The sequence below is a fragment of the Prionailurus bengalensis genome, chromosome B1 (assembly GCF_016509475.1).
Source record: "Prionailurus bengalensis isolate Pbe53 chromosome B1, Fcat_Pben_1.1_paternal_pri, whole genome shotgun sequence".
In the NCBI taxonomy this organism is placed as follows: domain Eukaryota; kingdom Metazoa; phylum Chordata; class Mammalia; order Carnivora; family Felidae; genus Prionailurus; species Prionailurus bengalensis.
Window position 1 is genome coordinate 124,768,474 of NC_057344.1, and position 21,461 is coordinate 124,789,934.

Genomic DNA, 21,461 nt, shown 5'->3' on the forward strand with positions numbered 1-21,461 from the left:
TTGAATGAAAGATGATAAGGAGTAGGAAAAAGCATGTGGAGAAGTTCAGCGACTTAATGTGGGGGCAGTATGTACTACTCTAATGCTTGCAGAGGCATTTCATCCTGGAAGTCTTACTTATGTGCCAAATATAGGGCTACTGGAATAGTTGAGTTGATGGAACAGCCAAAATTCAAACTCATCTCCCCTGACATTTATAGAGGTAAGGTTTTCTTCTTAAAATGGAGACATATCTTAATAAGGTTAGATAGTAGCAATATAGTCGTGTTACCTTAATCCCTAGGCAGAGTTTTGCCCATGGCAGTATCACCACGTCTTTCCTAAAAGAAGGGAGCCAATGCTGGTAGCCATGTGAGAACATCTTGCCCTCATCCCCATACATAAAATACAAGTTACTCCATAAGTCACTGAGAAAAATCACCATTTCCCTTAAAATACTCAAATAGAATTCAGTGGAAAGCCAATATTTATACTCTGTTTTTAGATCAGCCAATTTAATATAGTTCGAGCTTTATTAAGAGTGTACCACAGTCCAGGGGCAGCTGGGTGGCTCAGTCGGTTGAGTGCCTGACTTTGGCTCAGGTCATGATCTCACAGTTTGTGGGTTCGAGTCCCATCTCAGGCTCTGTGCTGGCAGCTCAGAGCCTGGAGCCAGCTTTGGATTCTATGTCTCCCTCTCTCTCTCTTCTCCCTTCCCCACCTCGTGCTCTGTCTCTCTCTCTTCCAAAAATAAATAAACATTAAAAAAGTTAAAAAAAAAACAACTATGTACCAGTCTAAAAAAAAGAATATAGCATTATAATAGTTTTGTTTTAATATTAAAAGAAAAGTCACTTTTAATTTCTGTTTTAAAAGGAATCAGAAGAAGGTGTATATATATGAATGTCCTACAATCTTGTTATATTCAAAAGTGACCATGGAACAAGTTCTAAGTCATTTGCTTGGCTTAGATTTGAAAAAGGTTCTTTGTAATTCAAATTGATTGGTCCTCAAAAGAAAAAGCCAAGTTTTTAACCTCCAAGTTACCCTTTGCTGAAGCTTGTTGCTCACTAGGCTTCCCAGCTGGTGTATCTGGCTCCATGACAGGGCGTGTCAGGTTCTATTGGTCATGATTCTCCACATGACATCATGGATCAGAGAAAAGACCATTTAAAAAGATGGTGTCACCTCACAATATGAGGTCTCAGCTGGGGAAAGTCTCAGAAACCCTCCAAACTATTATTAAAATTAACACAAATTAGAGATGAAAAGTTCAGCTTGCTTGGTTTGAATTTTATTTGGCTCAAAATTTTATCTCAGAAAAAGTTAAGAGTACGCGAGAGTAAACAAAGATTGCAAAGTTGGGTTCAGAGATCTTGTTTAGTTTGAGATAGATTTTAGAATTCTCCCACTACCTTAGCTCAGGTTTCATGTCATGGGACACTTGCTAAATACTTTGATTTATTTGAACATTATTTAAAAAATATATTTAAGTTAGGAAAGCCTATCTCAGTTTTCCAACCAACGATACAATCTACTCTGATATTACTTAAATGTACATGGTACTTATTACCTGTTATAAATAAATGCTTTTTTTAATGTTATTTTATTATTGGCACCCATTGATACCTATGACCTTCTTACAACCCTCTGTGTTTATGTGATATTATTTCACATGGAAAAAATGGGCACTGCTCTTGATTAAAAAGAGATCCAGAGAGGAAAAAGAAGAGAGATCCAGTTAGCAAAGTTTGGATTGAAACTACAAGATATTAGGATTTGAGGTTTTCTTAGAAATCACCTAATTATACTAAAGCATATGGACTTGGGATAGTACTTCCACAGGATGTTCTGAGAAAAAAGTAGTTCCATTGTCAAAAATGTTTGAGTCATGATATATTCTACACCTTCAATTGGAAAGAGTCTTTGTGCATTAGTATATTAAATACCTGAGAATTTCTAAAAAATAATTCTACAAAAAAGCTGTGTTTAACTTGTTTCTTCATTTCCCCAGGATATTGTAGTGTGGTGGTGACAATGCAAATGGATTTGGCTCAGAATCCTAACTTCATTCATTAACTGTGTGTACCTGGCAAATCAATTAGCAACCCTAAACCTCCATTTCCTCACCTAGGAAATGGGGAATAATATTATTTACCACCTAAGGTTGGGGGCAGGATGAAATGAGAAGATGATAGTAAAGCTCCTAGCTTTGCAGGGCCTCACACAAAGAGTGTCCCCTTCAAGTGGTAGCTTAATTATCTAAAATATAACACCTGTGATGGAAATATCACAGGAGAATGCCGTTCTCATAGGAGTGAAAACAATGCATAATTTTGAAAGAGAAACTATAATCAATTATCAGTAAAAGTAAATGACCCTTGAAATACATAGAGTCACTAGAAAGATGTGCATTTTTGGATTCTACTATTGTCCTCTTTCCATAATAATTTAGTCATCTTTCATGCGTATGGATAGGTAATTACATAGAGCAATGAAAACATCACACAATTTGCTACTACATCATCTAGATTCAAATTCTAACCTGCCAATTCCTAGTGGGTAAGCTTAGGCAAGTCACTGGACATTTTGAGCCAGTTTTCCTATTTGTAAGCCATGGATTAGAATATTATTCCTCTTTGTAAGAGTTGTTGAAGATAAACTATAGAAATTTGGCCAATGATTAAGGGCTGACCATATTCCAGCCACAAGTTTCAGGTAATCAGGTAATAAGTGTTTTACATACATTAAGTGAGCAACTGTTCCTAAAAAAAGTGCTGTACAAGCTATAACACTATATGTAAGTATTAGTTTGAAGTAACAGGTAATACGGCTTGGCACCCTGTGGTTTCTGAGTAGTTAACTAAATATCTGTATGCCTTTAATCCTAGCAATTACATGGAGAATATACTCCATCTCCAAGTAATTGTGAATTCTTAAAGAGGTTTTCAAAATCTGTTCTGATATCAAATTCCAAACAATGCAAATATAGGTTTAATTTGCTACCTTGGATCTCTCTTTTCTTAGCTCAAACCTTCAAGGTAGCTGCCCTAAACAACTGTGGATGTGAACTTGGCAGGACTACATAAAACATATTATTATTCTGATTTTTCGTAAGAGGAAACTGAGTTCAGATAGGCCAACCAACAAACTCGGAGAACCAGGACATGAACCTAATTTTTCATTTCAAAGTCTAAGCCGCTTTCTACTGTGTTGGATGCATAACAAAGAAAGGATAATTTAACAGATGATTTCTAGAGCTCAAGCCCTATCAGATCAATTTTATTAAAGGATTAATCTAATTTACTAAAAAAAATAATCCCTGGACATATATTATGGATTAACAAAATAAATTTGTTCCAGAAAAGTTTTATATAATTTAATCATTTAATATTCATAAGTGGTTATCAAAAACATTTGAAGACTTCAGTCTACACATTTTTGGGGGACAAAAATTATAATCTCCTACAGTCCCTCTATGGAGACAGAAAGTAAACTGGATAATCTTTGTTCAACTCTGATGATGTATTTCTTTTTCTTTGTTTTTGGTTTTCCTCCTTCAAATTTCATAGTATGCTCTCTAAAATAAGCCAGGTATTGGGTAGTTAGATATATAATTTCCTAATCAATCTCTACCATTCAAGATAAAAAAATCCCTTTGGGATGAAAAACCTTTTGGGAAACGGCTGATTGTATAATCTGCATAGAACTCTAAAACAGCAAACATTTCTATGTGTATCTCTGTAGTGAAGATGTTGTGCAAGGTAGTATAGTAGCCTTCCTACCATGAAGAAAGTAAATAGTCTGATGAGTGAGGTGGACAAAGAGAATATTGAACTCAGAGGGAACATAGGGTGCTAGCACGGATAATGGGTCCTTTGCCCTGCCTGGATGTGCAAACTAACCTTCTCCTAGCACTCTATCCATTCATTCATTCAAGGCATAGTCACTGAGAGTCTACTAGCCACCAGGAATTTTACTAGTCCCTAGCAATACCACCATAAACAAAATTAACAAACATTTATAAACCTTGTCTCAAGAAGTTTAGATCTAATTGACATTGGGAACTATGCAATTACAATGTAGACTGACATCATGATGTGGGCAGTAGAAGAAGCTATTGGAATATATAGGATGAATGCTTTGCCTGGACTTGGGCACTCAGGAAGTGCATTCTGAAAGAAGCCATGTCTGAACTGCTAATTGAAGGAAGAGAAAGCATACCCTAGCAAATTGGGGGAAATGGGAGAGACATTCTAGCCTAGACAAGAGCACATAGGAAGAGCGCTTTCAGCTTCATCTTATAGAACAAACAGAATTGAGCCAGTTGAATAAAATTTTGAGAGAGGAAAACCACAAGTTATAGAGGAATTAAATCACATCAGGTATATAAGGAAGCATTAGGATTTTGGTATAATCATTCACAACTCTACAGTCATGGCCATAGGACATGAACCCTGAGGAGAGAGAAGGGTCATGATTAAAATGAACCTTGATGTTATTAGGTAATAAGGGACCACTGACAGGCATCATAGAGAGTAATTGCTTAGACTGACTTCCTCAGATTTCCAGGTAATGAAATGGGGGTCCAGAGAGGTTCTAAGACTTGCCCAAAGGCACACAGCTACTTAGAAAAAGAACTAGAAATACAATGAGGGTCTATAGAGACCTGCCACACATGCCTCACCTTTGGGCTTTTAAATTATTCAGGAAGTTTAAAATAATGATAAATTGATTGTCTATCAAGTAACTGATAGAAGTGACTCCTTCTCTCAGGAATACTCTTAAAGTATGATCTTTTCTAAGTAAATCCTAGGATGATGTCTAGATAAACACAAAAATAAGCAATACTTATTTGATCTGTAATATATTTTGGTTTCTTCTTTTCTATCACTCCCTTTACACCTCACTTATTTTTGATTATTCATTGTCTCTCATCCTGAATATGAGTTTCAGAAGGGTCATTGTCATCTTGTCACTGACTGAGAGCTGTCTCCCCTGTGTTCCCCAGCACCTGCAGCACAGAGTTAACACTGATTCAGATTAGCTCTGGGTCAGCTGTGCTGCAAGGAGAAGGTTTTAACCCCTTGTAGACCTGGTTTCTTTCTTGGACTGAGTCTGCGGAAAACACATTCGCAGGCTTCCTCTTTCCTGGTCTTTCCGGCTCACTCCCTGCCCTCTCTCCAGAGCAGCCTGCATTTTCTCCCTCAGCCTGCAAGCTTCTGTTTTCTGCCTGGCTGCGCTCACCGCCTTCCTATGGCACCTCAGGGAATTGCCCTCTTATTACCACAATTACAATCTGTACACATTTCATTAAACTAATATCGCTTCGCACAGGCTTTCTCCACAGAACTGCACAGCTGGAGGCCCATTTCTTTTCCTCAGCTTAAACACTTTGACAGGTTAAGAAAGCTATTATGGCTGAATAACAGGTGTTGCAAAACAATGTGCATTTGATGTTTAAATGAGAGAGCTTCTTTATTGACTGCCTTTATTGCAGCTAAGGCTCTCCTTTTTCACAATGACTGGATTTTTATTGTTTTTACTGCTTTTTAAAGTGTATTCTGTTGTTTCAGAATAGGTCTGAAGTGACTGTGTGTGGTTATTTGTTATTCTGCTGTCCTTTCCTTCTTTTATGATTATTATTTGCGTTTCTTGCTTTACTTTCCAGGTGAAGAATAATTGCAGAAATAGAAGTGTTGTATTGGGTCTCTGTCTCTGCTAAAAGCACACCCGCTTCATGAACAATGCCCAGAGGGCCTCTAAGAGGGCCTTTTCCATTATTCTGCCTATTTATATTGCCTACGTCAGTCCACTCACCTACCTTCCAGTGACCCAGTGAATTGGATCCCAAATGAGAAAATATAAAACACAAATGGAGGGATAGTTTACTGTTATACTTATTTGAGTATCGCTGTCACATTCTTTGTTCAGGACCTTGCTGCATAGAAGACACAAACGTGTGCGCGCGCACACACACACACGCATATGTAGGCATTTATATACACACACATACTTATATACATACATTTTGTCATTTATTCTCTATCTTTTGACATTTTTGTTTATTTTTCCTTACATTCATCAATGTTAAGCAAATCTTAATTCCTTTCCTCTATTTGCTCACACAATATCATGCTCAGCAGGATATAGTCTGTTTTATCATTTCAATAAGATGACTTTTGCTAAAGAGACAGTCAAGTGTTAAAATACCATTTTTCAGAGGCAAGTGCTCAGTGAGAGAGAACACATGATTATGAAAGCATAGAAATGGATGGAAATAAAAGCACTAAAATATTTAGATTTTTATCTTTACAGTATCTAGTGCAGTGCTCTTCATATTGTAGGCACTCAAAAATGCTTATTAACTCCACGGTAAGCCATAATGTACTTTTTTAAAGCAAAGCTTAGATTTCATGATTACCTACATTATAATAGGGCAGCAAAAAGCAGAAAGAAAAGAAAAAGTAAGGGGGGAAAAGCTCATTGTTTCCTTTAGCTCAATATTTTCAATTCTGTTACTGTATTCAAAATTGTAATCATCATAATTACTTTTTATTCATTTTTGTGAAGCCAAGTGAAGCCATTTGTGTGATTCAGAGAGATATGTTTTATCCAAAATATGTTTATTCTAGGATTGTGACAGTGCCTCTTTCCCTGTGTGTCTTCAGCACCTAGGACATTTCTTTTAAAAAAGCAGGTGCTCAGTCAGTGATTGTTGAATGAATTAACCTTAGTCCCTTTGGAGATGAGGAATTCTTCATGTGGATTTCAGATGGTTAGAAGACCTCTTGACACTGTAAGTACAACTTTGTGTATACACACAGCAGTGGAGCAGTGAGAATTGGTTTTTATTTGATTCCCAAAGGAATGTGACCTCCCTAAATTTATGACCCCCCCTTCTTTAGAAAGAAGTTCTTTGAATGATACTTTAATAAACAGTTGGCAAATAAAGAAACGATTTATTGAGCCAGCAACTCAAGTAAATTTTTTCTATTATAAAGTTAAGCCTAATTAAAAATGGAATTTAGGAAGCTGGGAAAGCTTCACTTGATCTTATAAAAAACGCTCTTCCATTGTTTAATTGTTGGTCCCCAGAGCCAGAGACTATGATCCTCAACCTGCATTGTGACACAGATGGATATTTTTAATGATGCCCAAACTCGTACCCTCTGTAAGTTCTTTATAGTTTTAAAAGTGCTTTCTCATTTAAAAGACAACCAAAGTCCATTTTACTAGAGTATTGATTCACCAATATCCCTGGGAATAGGTAAGGCCAGTTCTATTTTGGGGGATTTCCAAGTATAGCGTGTGTCTAAATCTCTGTGATGTCTAACTCAATTTTTAAAAAAAGTTAGTAATCCTACATTTATGAGGCACATACCTCCTAAGAATTTTAATGAGCTGCATGATATTCACACAAATTTTGTAGAAAAGACTTAACAGGTAAAGGAACTAAAATGCAGATATTATTCAATGTTTTTTTTTCTCATTGGTTGCTTGCTTCTAAAATAATAAATACAATTTTTTAAAAAATTAAGTAGATATTTATAGTTTTAGAAATATCTTTGCAAAAAAAATCTAATATGTATTTCTTTCTCTGGTTTAAAACTGAGAAAAAATTTTACATCAGAAAATTGATTTTAAAATGAAACAAAAATAGTTTTTTACATGACTGAACCAATAAATCTAAATAAAATGTTACAAGTACCATCAATATATTAAGATCTTGTAAAAGAGTGCATGTTGCAGCCGTTTATGGAAATCTGTTATAATCATTTTTTAGAATTAACTGCCCTCAGATAATTCCATAGATGTGGGTGATGCATGAATTTTCGGGAAGCAGTTTTGTTTGAAAGATTAATGAATGAAAGATAGCTATCAGATTGAGAGGATTTTACTTTTGATTTTTCCTCTAAGTGTCAACTACATTAATGAAATTATTTAACATCATATGGATTCTATTTTTCAGGCTTATACTTTAGGTCATTTTGAAACTTTGCATCTTTTGATATTTATGTGAAAGAATATGAAGAAGTTAAATTCTGTCTTTTTCTATACATTCCTCTCTTTTGAATATTATTATAAGGTATGACTGTGTTTCTACAGATTCTCTGATTCAGCCTGTTGAAAATAATAGAATCAGTTGTCCATAACATTTCTGTCAATTAGATTGTATCTGTGCTGTCTCTTGTCCTGGAAATTCATCTTCTTGAAAGCATCTGTGTTATTGAAAGCAACGGACCCTGGTAATGCTGGCCATTACCTTTACTTCATTTGCATTTTCGTCCAATATTTTATCCTCACGTTCCATTCTCTCTCCTGAAGTCCCCATCACTCCACTGCATCTCATCAAGTGCCCTCTCAGCCACACAGAGGCAGCCTGCTGTGTGAAAAGGAACTGGGTACAGACCATAGGTTCCCATGTGCCTGGGTTTCTTGTGCTTCTTTCTTAAGCCAGCAGCAGCTGGGATGACCCAGATATGAAAACTGTTTTCCTTTCTCTGGGTTTCCCCATTTCCAGGAATGACCATTGTTGCATTACCTCTAGGATTTGAAAACACAGCATGATCCCTGTGGGGGGTACAATTTCCTCTGTTGGAAGAATGAAGGCACAATGGGAAACTTAAAGCCCCAAAGAGCAAGAGGGTGAGTGTAGCAAAGCAGAAACTATTAGCACGGTGTTCCATTTTGCCAGCAAATATTCCTTCCTCTGTGTATGGAAACAGTAAGAGAATTACACACTCACCTGCCTGGTTATGGGCAACAGCACCAAGAATAAATGTGGTTTTCAAACACAATAGGGAAACTGGGGAAATTATTCAGTTTGGGGATTAAATCTAAGAAGAAAAGGAAATGTCAGAAGAAAAAAAATCCATGATTAATTGAATGAGATTCGTTTTTTATTCAGTAAATACTAAATAACATATTAAAAAAAGTCCCTGGTCATAGAATGAAATAAGTAAAATTCTAATTTATTTTTTGGCTTTTGTTGCAAAAGGACTTTAGCCATTAGTAAATATCCCAAAAAGATTTTCTTTACCTAAACCAGTGGTTCTTAAATTCGAGCATGTGTAAACTGAGAAACTTGATAAAATAGAGTCTCAGGTAGTTTTCTAGATGATTCTGCCACACACTCAAGTTTGATAACCACTGATCCAAACCATAAGGGGGAAGAAACAAGACTGTACATTGATCTATTTTTAAAATATTTGAACCATTTCAAAAAACGTCATGATAACTTTGAAGCCATCTTTGGCTTTGCCTGGATCACTCTCTCCTGAGGCAACCAGCTCAGTCACTAAGTTTGCCTCCTTCACAACCCTACTCAGATGGCTCCTTGTAGAGATGACTTCTTGACCACCCTTGGTAGAACACAACCCCAGACCATACTACCACACTGGTTTAATCTGTGTGTGTGTGTGTGTGTGTGTGTGTGTGTGTGTTAGATACTTGTTGTTTTCTGGCATATTTTATATTCATATAACTGTTCACCCTTAATAGAATGTGAGCTTTATCCAAGCAAAGACTTCATCCTTCTTTTTCTGAGTGGTGGTGTATCATTCAAGAAGGCCTTAGTGAATGAATGAATATATGATTTCCTTCCAAAACATCACAAATCACCAACTTAACAGTCTTCCTAAGAATTAGTTAAAATTGATGAGGCTCATTTTACTAGATGAGAAAACCAATGCCCAGAACCATATATTTACTTAAGGGAACTTGGCTAACTAGCATTTACCCAACTAGTATAGAAGTACATTTTCATTCCCCACACGCTAGCCTTGTGTCTGGAATTCAGACCTCTCATGACTTAAAAAATCTTATCACATAACTCTTTTTGGACTTCAAATTTTAATTTAAAAATGATTTTTGAAATATTATTATCCATGTTAACAAGAAGATCTCTGTAGACACATAGAAAATGTATTCAATTGCTTAAAAGAAAATTGATGAGTATGATACTTGGACTACATTTTAGTTTGTTCAGAGTTCAAATTGAATCTGTTCTCAGGCAACATAAGTGTGAGTGTATTTTCTTGTACCATCCTTGCACACACTTTCCACCCAGCCTCTCCATTTACAAATGTGTTTACAGTTACTTCACATCCTTCCCCATGTTTGTCCATATTCAACATCTCATTTCCACAAAGTCTTTGTTTCATAGTCAGAAACACCTAATTCCACATAAGACATTCATAACTGAAAGGTGTTAACATAACCAAGGGCCCACTTATATTCTGAATCAAACACCAGACCTGTTGTATGACATATTATTTTTGTGTTACCTGTGTACAGGAGGTGTTTTGTGAGCTTGATTTCAGGGTAAGTTTGTGTATTTATGACAATAATAAGGCAGACTAAACTATAGGCAATTTCAGATAATATAAGGTCATAATTTCCCTGAATTATTTGATTTTTAACAATTTTAACAATGATTATTTGAATTTCATTGTAGGATTTTAGATCCTTACCGCTGGAAACTATTTTTTCAAGTAGAAACAGGGGTGCCTTCAAAATATCTCTCAAATTCCACAAAATAAACCGCTGTATAGTCCACTGATAGTGTTTTTAATACTACTTGAGGAATCAGTATACTAAGGCAGAATATTTAACTACAGCTTTGCCTATTTGGGAATATTCAATATAATCCCTAGATAAAATGCCATAGATATTTATGATAGTAAATATGAGCAACCAAAGAAAAATATTAAACAAATATGTCAGTGAAGTATTTACAGCTATTATATTTAAGAGCGAACAGATTAAAAAGCAATTTATTAATGGCAATTACCTAAGTGGGTAATAATTGATTTTTTCCCTCTAAAATAGGTTTTCCACATAACGAGTCTTTGCTTTACAAGAGCTATTCATAACTCTTAATGTCCTACTGAATGCATTCAGAATGGTGAAAACTGGAGTGTGAGCCTCCAGCTGAGGCCATGCCTTGAGTATTGCAGGTGAGAACCAGGGAGATGGGCTGGGAACTGCACCATCAAACTAAGCATTGGGAATAAGAACTCCAGGACAGAGTGGCCTGCCCTCCACCACGAAAGTCAGAATTGGTTCCAACAGTCCTTATGTCCCCAGTTTCCTCTTTCAGAGGACTCTATGTACAGAGTCCTTATGCACATTGAACCCAGGGAGAAGCCACAGCTATATTCTCAGAAGTAATAAGAGTTCAGTGAAATTCCTCAATGTAAATTAGTATATAAAAGCACATTCCTATACACCAAGAACGGTTATAAAATTTATTTTACTTAAAATAAAATGTATATTAAACATATCTACTATAGCAACAAAAACTCTAAAGCACTTAAAAAATCTAGTAGAAGACCTGTGTTAATGATAATTGTTTATTACTATATGGCCTAATACTACTTTACATAATCTTTTATCTACTTATAATGTATTTCTCAAATCATTAGTTAGAAAAAACAGATACGTACACTAGATGTCCTTTAGTGGAAACTTTTTAATTGTGTTGTTCCAATCTTCTGTATCCTTGTTATTTTATTAATGTTTAATTTTCAGTAATTTTTTTGGTAAATAATTGTGATCATTTTTAAGCTCATTTGAAGTACTTATAAGAAGTACACTCCAGTGGATGCTATGAGGGAGACACAAATTTCAACATAGTGCTGCTATCATTGGGATGACCTAAAATGAATCAAAACATGGAGGTCATCACCTACAGATGCTATCCCTTGGAGGAAGGCAAGCAAAGCAAAAACACATGAAGAAACAAAAAAAAACTAGTTTTTTTCGGGTGCATTGCTAATAAAACCTCAGTATAATTGTATATTGACATTTTCCCCATTTACTAAGAAAAATGTGGCTCTGAAACTAAGTAAATACTTATTCCCTCATTGAACTTCAAATGTATAAGCGTTTTGTAGACTATCTCATGATCTGACCCAAGTTGTTTACTGGTCAGGGGTTTTTAAAAGCCAGAGCAAACTCCATGTAAGGCAATTATAAAATAGGCCTCATTTGTCTCCTACTTCAATGGCAATTTTTCAACTTCCACCTATCAATGAAGAAAGTACTGCTTCTGATAATAGGTAATTACTTTAGATAGTAAGTTTTAGGTGGCCTAACAATTCTTATAGTTCGAAAATTGTTTTATCTTTTAAAAGAGAACTGGGTAAAGATACTTATTTTAAAGTAAGATAAGTAGGCAGAGTAGTCAAGTTTAAGTCATTATTTGTCAAATTGATAAGATGCTGGTGTTTTTTTGCTGCATTTCTGGTCCAAGGGTATGGCATATTGCATTTTTTAAAAAGAGGGCACAGCAGAATTTCCAGTTCTATAATTCTCTTCTAGAACCTAGACACTTAATCAATTAAGAGGTAGAGTCTGTTTTCCGTCCACTTAAATTTAGGCAGGTCTTGGTGATTGCCTTGGCAGAATGCAATGTAAGTGATGCTGTATAACTTTCAAGGCCAGGTGATAATAGGTGATATGGCTTCTGCCTTGCCCTCTTCCCACCCCAACTCTCTCTGAATGTTCACCCTTGGAACCCAACAACCATATCATGAATTTTAGGCCACATATGGTGTCCACATATATGTGTTTTGACAAATACCTCAGCTAAGGTCTCAGTTGAGTGACAATAGCTGCCAAACATCAGCTGCCAAGACTTTGGGTGATCTCCAGCATTTAAGCCATCTCACATGAGGCCAAGTAGAACAGAGTCAAGCTATCCTCACTAAGCCTGCTCAAATCACAGATTCAAGAGAAAAATAAATGTTGGTTGCAACTGCTAAGATTTGAGTTGGTTTTTGCATAGCATTAGATAACTAAAAAAAGAAATAATTTAACATCAAGAACCAAAACTATAAATTCTTTACTATTTTCATATATTACATGAATTGACATATTGATTTCTCATAATTCTGTTAATTTTTGTTTTCTGTATTTTGAGGTGATGTTATTAGATGCATGCATATTTTGAATTAATATATATATGTATTATATGTGGTAAGTCAATTCATATTAGATACATGCATATTTAGAATTATTATATACTACATATGGCAGATCAATCAATATATAGTGTGTTAAAAGCATTGTATTTCTAATAATTTTTTTTATCTTAGAGTATTATTTATTTGATGTTTATATATAGCCACACCAGCTACATCCTGGATAGTATCTGCCTAGTTGTCTTAGTATGTTTTATCCATTCTGTCATTGTGCTATAGGTATGTTTCTTATTTTATTTATTTAAGTTTATTTATTTATTTATTTATTTTGAGAGAGAGAGAGAGAGAGAGAGAGAGAGAGAAAGGGCATGAGCAGGAGAAGAGGGAAAGAGAGGGAGAGAGAATCCCAAGCAAGCTGTCAGCATGGACCCTGACACTGGGCTCAGTCCCACCAACCATGAGATCATGACCAGAGCCAAAATCAAGAACTGGACACTCAACCAACCGAGTCACCTAGGCATCCCAGTATGTTTCTTATTTTAAAAAGCATATAACTGGATTGTTTAAAAAGGTCAATCTTTGAATTTCAAATGGTAAATTTAATCCACTTACACTTATTGTGATTATCAAGGTAGTTGTATTTATTACACCATTATTTTTGTTTATTTGAGTATAGTTGACACACAATGTTACATTACTTTTCAGATATTTGACATAGTGATTCAACTTCTCTATATGTTATGCTATGCTCACCACAAGTGTAGCTACCATCTGTCACCATACAACACTATTACAATATCATTGACTATAGTCCCTATGCTGTGACTTTTATTCTTGTGATTTATTCATTCCATAACTGGAAGCCTGTATCTCCCACTCTTTTTCACCCATTTTACCTGTTCCTCCTCCCCACATCCAACTGGCACTTTATTTTGTACTTTTTTTTAACCAGTTATATCCGTGCTTTTTTCTCCCTTTCTTCATTACTACCATTTTATTTTTCTTTCATTTATTGATTTATTTCTTCTCTGGATTGGAAGTTATACATTTTTTTTCTATTTTTTAGTGTATACTCACATTTTTAGTTTGCATACCTAACAAAGTCTGAAATGAATCCACATCTCAAACCTTCACTTAAACAATACAAGATTTAAAATACTCTGACCCTGTTTATCTCTTGACACTTTCATGTCATTATTTTTCTGTATTTTAATTCCATCATTTAAAAACTTCTATAGACATCACTATTTTGTCATTGTTTTATGCAGTATTTACCATACGTTAACAAAAGTATTTGTCGTTATTCCCTATTGTATCTTAATCTATCTTTTGAGGTTTAATTTTTATTTTCCTATGATGGAGCTTTTGGAACACCCTCAGTAAATCTAATGATAATAAACACTCACTGTTTGTTAATTGGAAATTATCTTTACTTTGTATTCATTCTTGCATCATAGTGTGGCAGAGATTATTAATATTCTCTAAATATCAAAGTATTCATGGCCCCTTATCCTGTTCAGCAGTTAGAGCCATCAATCTATCTGAAACATTTATCTCAAATCTGTCCATTCTATTCCATTAAATTCCACCCCCTAGCCTAAATCCTTTCTTTTTATTTTCTGTATTACTACAGTACTCTCTTAACTATTCATCTTTGTGTGCCTCTAATTCCTGAGAGTGATCTCTTTAAAAACAATGGTGTGGGGGCGCCTGGGTGGCGCAGTCGGTTAAGCATCTGACTTCAGCCAGGTCACGATCTCGCAGTCCGTGAGTTCGAGCCCCGCGTCGGGCTCTGGGCTGATGGCTCAGAGCCTGGAGCCTGTTTCCGATTCTGTGTCTCCCTCTCTCTCTGCCCCTCCCCCGTTCATGCTCTGTCTCTCTCTGTCCCAAAAATAAATAAACGTTGAAAAAAAAAATAAAAAAAAAACAATGGTGTGTAATCTTTTGTTTAAAATAATTCAATAACTTAGAGAAAAATAAACTTAGAGTAAAATCTAAATTCTTCACTCTGACTAATAAGGCCATTCGTGGTTTATTTCCTGCTCACCACTTCCAACATATTATTAGGAGCCTCAAAATGAAAACTGAAGTGTTTTAAATACCCTAAAAAACACACACACAGCTAGAAAAGTGAATATAATTGATTCTTTAACATTTTTCAGCTTGATGAACAAATGTACAACCTGATGCCTTCTTATACTTCTTTTTATTTCAAACTCGGTTTCCAAAGCATTTCATTAAAGGTAGCAATGTAATAATTTATGTCTTAGATTGAACACAATTATATTTGGGACAGCAAACACTCCCACTGTTGATGAGCCTACTCTTTAAAGCTTAAAGAGTATCACTGTGATCCCCCAAACGTCTCTCCTCATCATGAATTCTGAAGGAGGATACAGTCCACATCTGGAGGAGACTAACTTCATTACCTCAGACAAACTTCAATTTAATTATTTTTGCCTTAGCATCTTTCTATTTAAAGTGTATTGAAAAATACTCAAGAAATTAAATGGCTAGGAAAGAGTGGGTTAAAAATTTATTAGTTTTAATATATCTTTTTAAACTCACATAAACAAATAACAAAAGCATCTTTTACATAGATAGGGCTCCCCAAATTACAATTATACTAAGATTACCTGGAAATTCATCATCTAAGTGCTATGTGATTAGGTGGCTATTGAATTCCTTTGGCTGATTGGTTGTGTTCACACTTATTGTCAGTTGGCCTCTCCCACCTTGTGACTATGTACTTCCCAGTGGAGGTAATATCTTTTTTTGTTGTTGTTTTGTTATTTCATTTTATTTTTTGTGTTCCTTCATTCAGACACTTTATTTTTAACTTTATTTTTTTAATTTTATTGTTTTTTAATTTACATCCAAATTAGTTAGCATATAGTCCAACAATGATTTCAGGAGTAGATTCCTTAGTGCCCCTTACCCATTTAGCCCATCCCCCCTCCCACAATCCCTCCTGTAACCCTCAGTTTGTTCTCCATATTTATGAGTCTCTTATGTTTTGTCCCCCTTCCCTTTTTTCATATTATTTTTGTTTCCCTTCCCTTATGTTCATCTGTTTTGTCTCTTAAAGTACTCATATGAGTGAAGTCATAGGATTTTTTTCTTTCTCTAACTTTGCTTAGCATACTACCTTTCAGTTCCATCCATGTAGTTGCAAATGGCAAGATTTCATTGTTTTTTGATGGCTGAGTAATACTCCATTGTATATATATATACCACTTCTTTATCCATTCATCCATTGATGGACATTTGGGGTCTTTCCATACTTTGGCTATCATCGACAGTGTTGCTATAAACATTGGGGTGATGTGCCCCTTTGAAACAGCACACCTGTATCCCTTGGATAAATACCTATTAGTGCAATTGCTGGGTCGTAGGGTAGTTCTATTTTTAATTTTTTGAGGAACCTCCATACTGTTTTCCAGAGTGGCTGTACCAGTTTGTATTCCCACCAGCAGTGGAAAAGAGATCCTCCTTGTCTGCATCCTCGCCAACATCTGTTGTTGCCTGAGTTGTTAATGTTAGCCATTCTGACAGGTGTGAGGTGGTATCTCATTGTGGTTTTGATTTGTATTTCCGTGATGATGAGTGATGTGGAGCATTTTTTCATGTGTTGGTTGGCCATCTGGATGTCTTCCTTGGAGAACTGTCTATTCATGTCTTTTGCCCATTTCTTCACTGGATTATTTGTTTTTGGGGTGTTGAGTTTGATAAGTTCTTTATAAATTTTAGATACTAATCTTTTATCTGATAGGTCGTTTGCAAATATCTTCTCCCATTCTGTTGGTTGCCTTTCAGTTTTGCTGATTGTTTCCTTCGCGTGCAGAAGCTTTTTATTTTGATGAGGTCCCAGTAGTTCGATTTTGCTTTTGTTTCCCTTGCCTCTGGAGACGTGTGGAGTAAGTTGCTGCTGCCAAGATCAGAGAGGTTTTTGCCTGCTTTCGTCTCGAGGATTTTGATGGCTTCCTGTCTTACATTGAGATCTTTCATCCATTTTGAGTTTATTTTTATGTATGGTGTAAGAAAGCGGTCCAGGTTCACTCTTCTGCATGTCACTGTTCAGTTTTCCCAGCACCATTTTCTGAAGAGACTGTCTTTATTCCTTTGGATATTTTTTCCTGTTTTGTCAAAGATTAGTTGTCCATACATTTGTGGGTCCATTTCTGGGTTCTCCATTCCATTGATCTGAGTATCTGTCCCATTGATCTGAGTATCTGTTCTTGCACCAGTACCATACTGTCTTGATGATTACAGCTTTGTAGTGTAGATTGAAGTCCGGGATTGTGATGCCTCCTGCTTTGGTTTTCTTTTTCAGGATTGCTTTGGCTATTCGGGGTCTTTTCTGGTTCCATACAAATTTTAGGATTATTTGTTCTAGCTCTGTGAATAATGCTGGTGTTATTTGTTAGGGATTGCATTGAATATGTAGATTGCTTTGGGTAGTATCGACATTTTAACAATATTTGTTCTTCCTATCCAGGAGCATGGAATCTTTTTTCCATTTTTTTGTGTCTCCTTCAATTTCTTTCTTAAGCTTTCTATAGTTTTCAGTGTATAGATTTTTCACCTCTTTGGTTAGATTTCTTCCTAGGTATTTTATGATTTTTGGTGCAATTATAAATGGGATAGATTCCCTGATTTCTCTTCCTGTTGTTTCATTGTTGTTGTATAGGAATGCAACTGATTTCTGTGCGTTGATTTTATATCCTGAAACTTTGCTGAATCATTTATCTGTTCTAGCAGTTTTTTTGGTGGAATCTTTATGGTTTTCCATATAGAGTATCATGTCATCTGAGAAGAATGAAATTTGAACTCCTCCTGGCTGATTTGGATGCCTTTTATTTCTTTGTGTTGTTTGATTGCAGAGGCTGAGACTTTCAATACTATGTTGAATAACAGTGGTGAGAGTAGACATCCTTGTCTTGTTCTTGACCTTAGAGGGAAAGCTCTCAGTTTTTCCCCATTGAGGATGATATTAGCATTGGGTCATTCATATATGGTCTTTGGGATATTGAGGTATGCTCCTTCTATCCCTACTTTCTTGAGGGTTTTTATCAAGAAAGGATGCTCTATTTTGTCAAAAGCTTTCTCTGCATCTAGTGAGAGGATCATATGGTTCTTGTCCTTTCTTTTATTGATCTGATGAATCATGTTAATTGTTTTGCAGATATTGAATCAGCCCTACATCCCAGGTATAAATCCCACTCGGTCATGGTGAATAATTTTTTTTAATGTATTGTTGGATCCGGTTGGCTAATATGTTGTTGAGGATTTTTGCATCCATGTTCATCAGGGAAATTTGTCTATAGTTCTCCTTTTTAGTGGGGTCTCTGTCTGGTTTTGGAATCAAGGTAATGCTGGCTTCATGGAAAGAGTTTGGAAGTTTTCCTTCCATTTCTATTTTTTTGGAACAGCTTCAAGAGAATAGGAGTTAACTCCTCCTTAAATGTTTGGGAGAATTCCCCTGGAAAGCCATCTGGCCCTGGACTCTTGTGTTTTGGTAGATTTTTGATTACTAATTCGATTTCCTTACTGGTTATGGGTCTATTCAAATTTTCTATTTCTTCCTGTTTCAGTTTTGGTTTGGTTTGTTTCTAGGAATTTGTCCATTTTTTCCAGATTACCAATTTTATTGGCATATAATTGCTCATAGTATTCTCTTATTATTGTTTTTATTTCTGCTGTGTTGGTTGTGATCTCGTCTCTTTCATTCTTGATTTTATTTATTTGTGGCTTTTCCTTTTTCTTTTTGATCAAACTGGCCAGTGGTTTATCAATTTTGTTAATTCTTTCAAAGAACCAGCTTCTGGTTTCATTGATCTATTCTGTTGTTGTTGTTGTTGTTGTTTGGTTTCAATAGCATAAATTTCTGCTCTAATCTTTATTATTTCCTGCCTTCTGCTGGTTTGGGGGCTTATTTGTTGTTCTTTTTCCAGCTCTTTAAGGCGTAAGTTTAGGTTGTGTATCTGAGATCTTTCTTCCCTCTTTAGGAAGGCCTGGATTACTATATACTTTCTTCTTATGACCACCTTTGCTGCATCCCAGAGGTTTTGGGTTGTGGTGTTATCATTTTCATTGACTTCCATATACTTTTTAATTTCCTCTTTCTCTTCTTGGTTAGCCCATGCATTCTTTAGTAGGATGTTCTTCAGTCTCCAATTATTTGTTACCTTTCCAATTTTTTTCCTGTGGTTGATTTCAAGTTTCATAGCATTGTGGTCTAAAACATGCACAGTATGATCTCTATCTTTTTGTACTTGCTGAGGGCTGATTTGTGTCCCAGTATGTGGTCTATTCTGGAGAACGTTCCATGTGCACTGAAGAAGAATGTATATTCCACTACTTTAGGATGAAATGTTCTGAATATATGTTAAGTCCATCTGGTCCAGTGTGTCATTCAAAGTCATTGTTTCCTTGTTGATTTTTTGATTAGATGATGTGTCCATTGCTGTCAGTGGGGTGTTGAAGTCTCCTACTATTATGGTATTATATCAATGAGTTTCTTTATGTTTGTGATTAATTGATTTATATATTTGGGTGTTGTCACATTTGGTGCATAAATGTTTACAATTGTTAGGTCATCTTGGATAGACCCTTGATTATGACATAATGCCCTTCTGCATCTCTTGATACAGTCTTTATTTTAAAACCTAGATTGTCTGATATAAGTATGACTACTCCAGCTTTCTTTTGTTGACCATTAGCATGATAGATGGTTCTCCATCCCCTTAGTTTCAATCTGAAGGTGACTTTAGGTCTAAAGTGGGTCTCTTGTAAACAGCATATAGATGGATCTTGTTTTCTTATCCATTCTGTTACCCTTTGTCTTTTGATTGGAGCATTGAGTCCATTGAGATTTAGAGTTGGTACTGAAAGATGTGAATTTATTGCCATTATGCTGCTTGTGGAGTTGGAGTTTCTGGTGGTGTTCTCTGGTCCTTTCTAATCTTTGTTGCTTTTGGTATTTATGTCTATCTATCTTTTTATTTATCTACATTTCATCTTTTCTACCCTCAGAGAGTCTTCCTTAAAATTTCTTGCAGGGCTGGTTTAGTGGTCACAAACTCCTTTAATTTTTTTTTAATCTGGGAAACTTTTTATCTCTCCTTCTATTTCGAATGACAGCCTTGATGGAGAAAGAATTTTTGGCTGCATATTTTTCTGATTCAGTACATTGAATATATCCTGTCACTCTTTTCTGTCCTGCCAAGTTTCTGTGGATAGGTCTGCTGCAAACCTGATCTTTCCTTGTAGGTTAAGGACATTTTTTCCCTTGCTGCTTTCATAATTCTCTCCTTGTCTGAGTATTTTGTGAATTTGACTATGATATACCTTGTTGATGAGTGGTTTTTGTTGAATCTAATGGGGGTCCTTTGTGCTTCCTGGATTTTGATGTTTGTGTCTTTCCCCAGGTTAGGAAAGTTTTCTGCTATGATTTTCTCACATAACCCTTCTACTCCTATTTCTCTCTCTTCCACTTCTGGGACCCCTATGATTCTGATGTTGTTCCTTTTTAATGAGTCACTGATTTCTCTAATTCCTTAAATCGTGCTCTTTTGGCTTAATCTCTCTCCTTTTTTTCTGGTTCATTATTCTCCATAAGTTTGTCCTGTATACCCCTGATTCTCTGTTCTGCTTCATCCATCCTTGCCGCTGCTGCATCCATTCATGATTGCCACTCAGTTATAGCATTTTTTATTTAATTCTGACTAGATTTACTTCTTTTATCTCTGCAGAAAGGGATTCTAATCTATTTTCGACTCCAGCTAGTATTCTTATTATCATGATTCTAAATTCTGGCTCAGACATTTTGCTTGTATCTGTGTTGGTTAAATCCCTGGCTGTCGTTTCTTCCTGCTCTTTCTTTTAGGGTGAATTCCTTTGTTTTGTCATTTTGAAGGGAGAAAAGGAATTAATGAGGTAGAAAAATTACAATTAAAAAAATTAAAATTAAAAAATGTTAAAATTAAAAAATTAAACACACACACACACACACACAGAATCAAATAAATGTTACTAGATCCTAGGTGTGTTTTGGTCTGGGTGTTGAAAGTGGCTTGATAGATTAGAGAAAAAAGGGGGAAAAAAGAAAAAAAAAGGAATCTTTTGAAAATTTGAAAAGAATGAATATACTGAAGTAACTAAAATGAAATGATGGAAGTAAAATAGAATTTGAAAAAAAATTACACAGAAGTAAAAAATATAGTAAAAAAAATTAAAGAAAAATATTTTTAATAAAAATTGAAAATAAAAGTGAATTTTTTCTCTTTCTGTATTCAACAAAAAGAAAATAAATAAAAAAGAACAAAAGAAAGAAAGAAAGAAAATTGAATAGGTGGACCTGCTAACAGACTGAAATATTACTGAAATAAGACTGAAATTACTTTGTTTTCCCCTAGAAGTCAGACTATGAAGCGCTTTATAGTCCATAAACTAAGCAGGCGGTTAGACTTCTGTTCCTGCATTGTGAGGTTGGCCCAGTTGGGTGGGGCTTAGTGTAACGGCTCTGTTCTTCACTAGATGGTGCTACTAGCC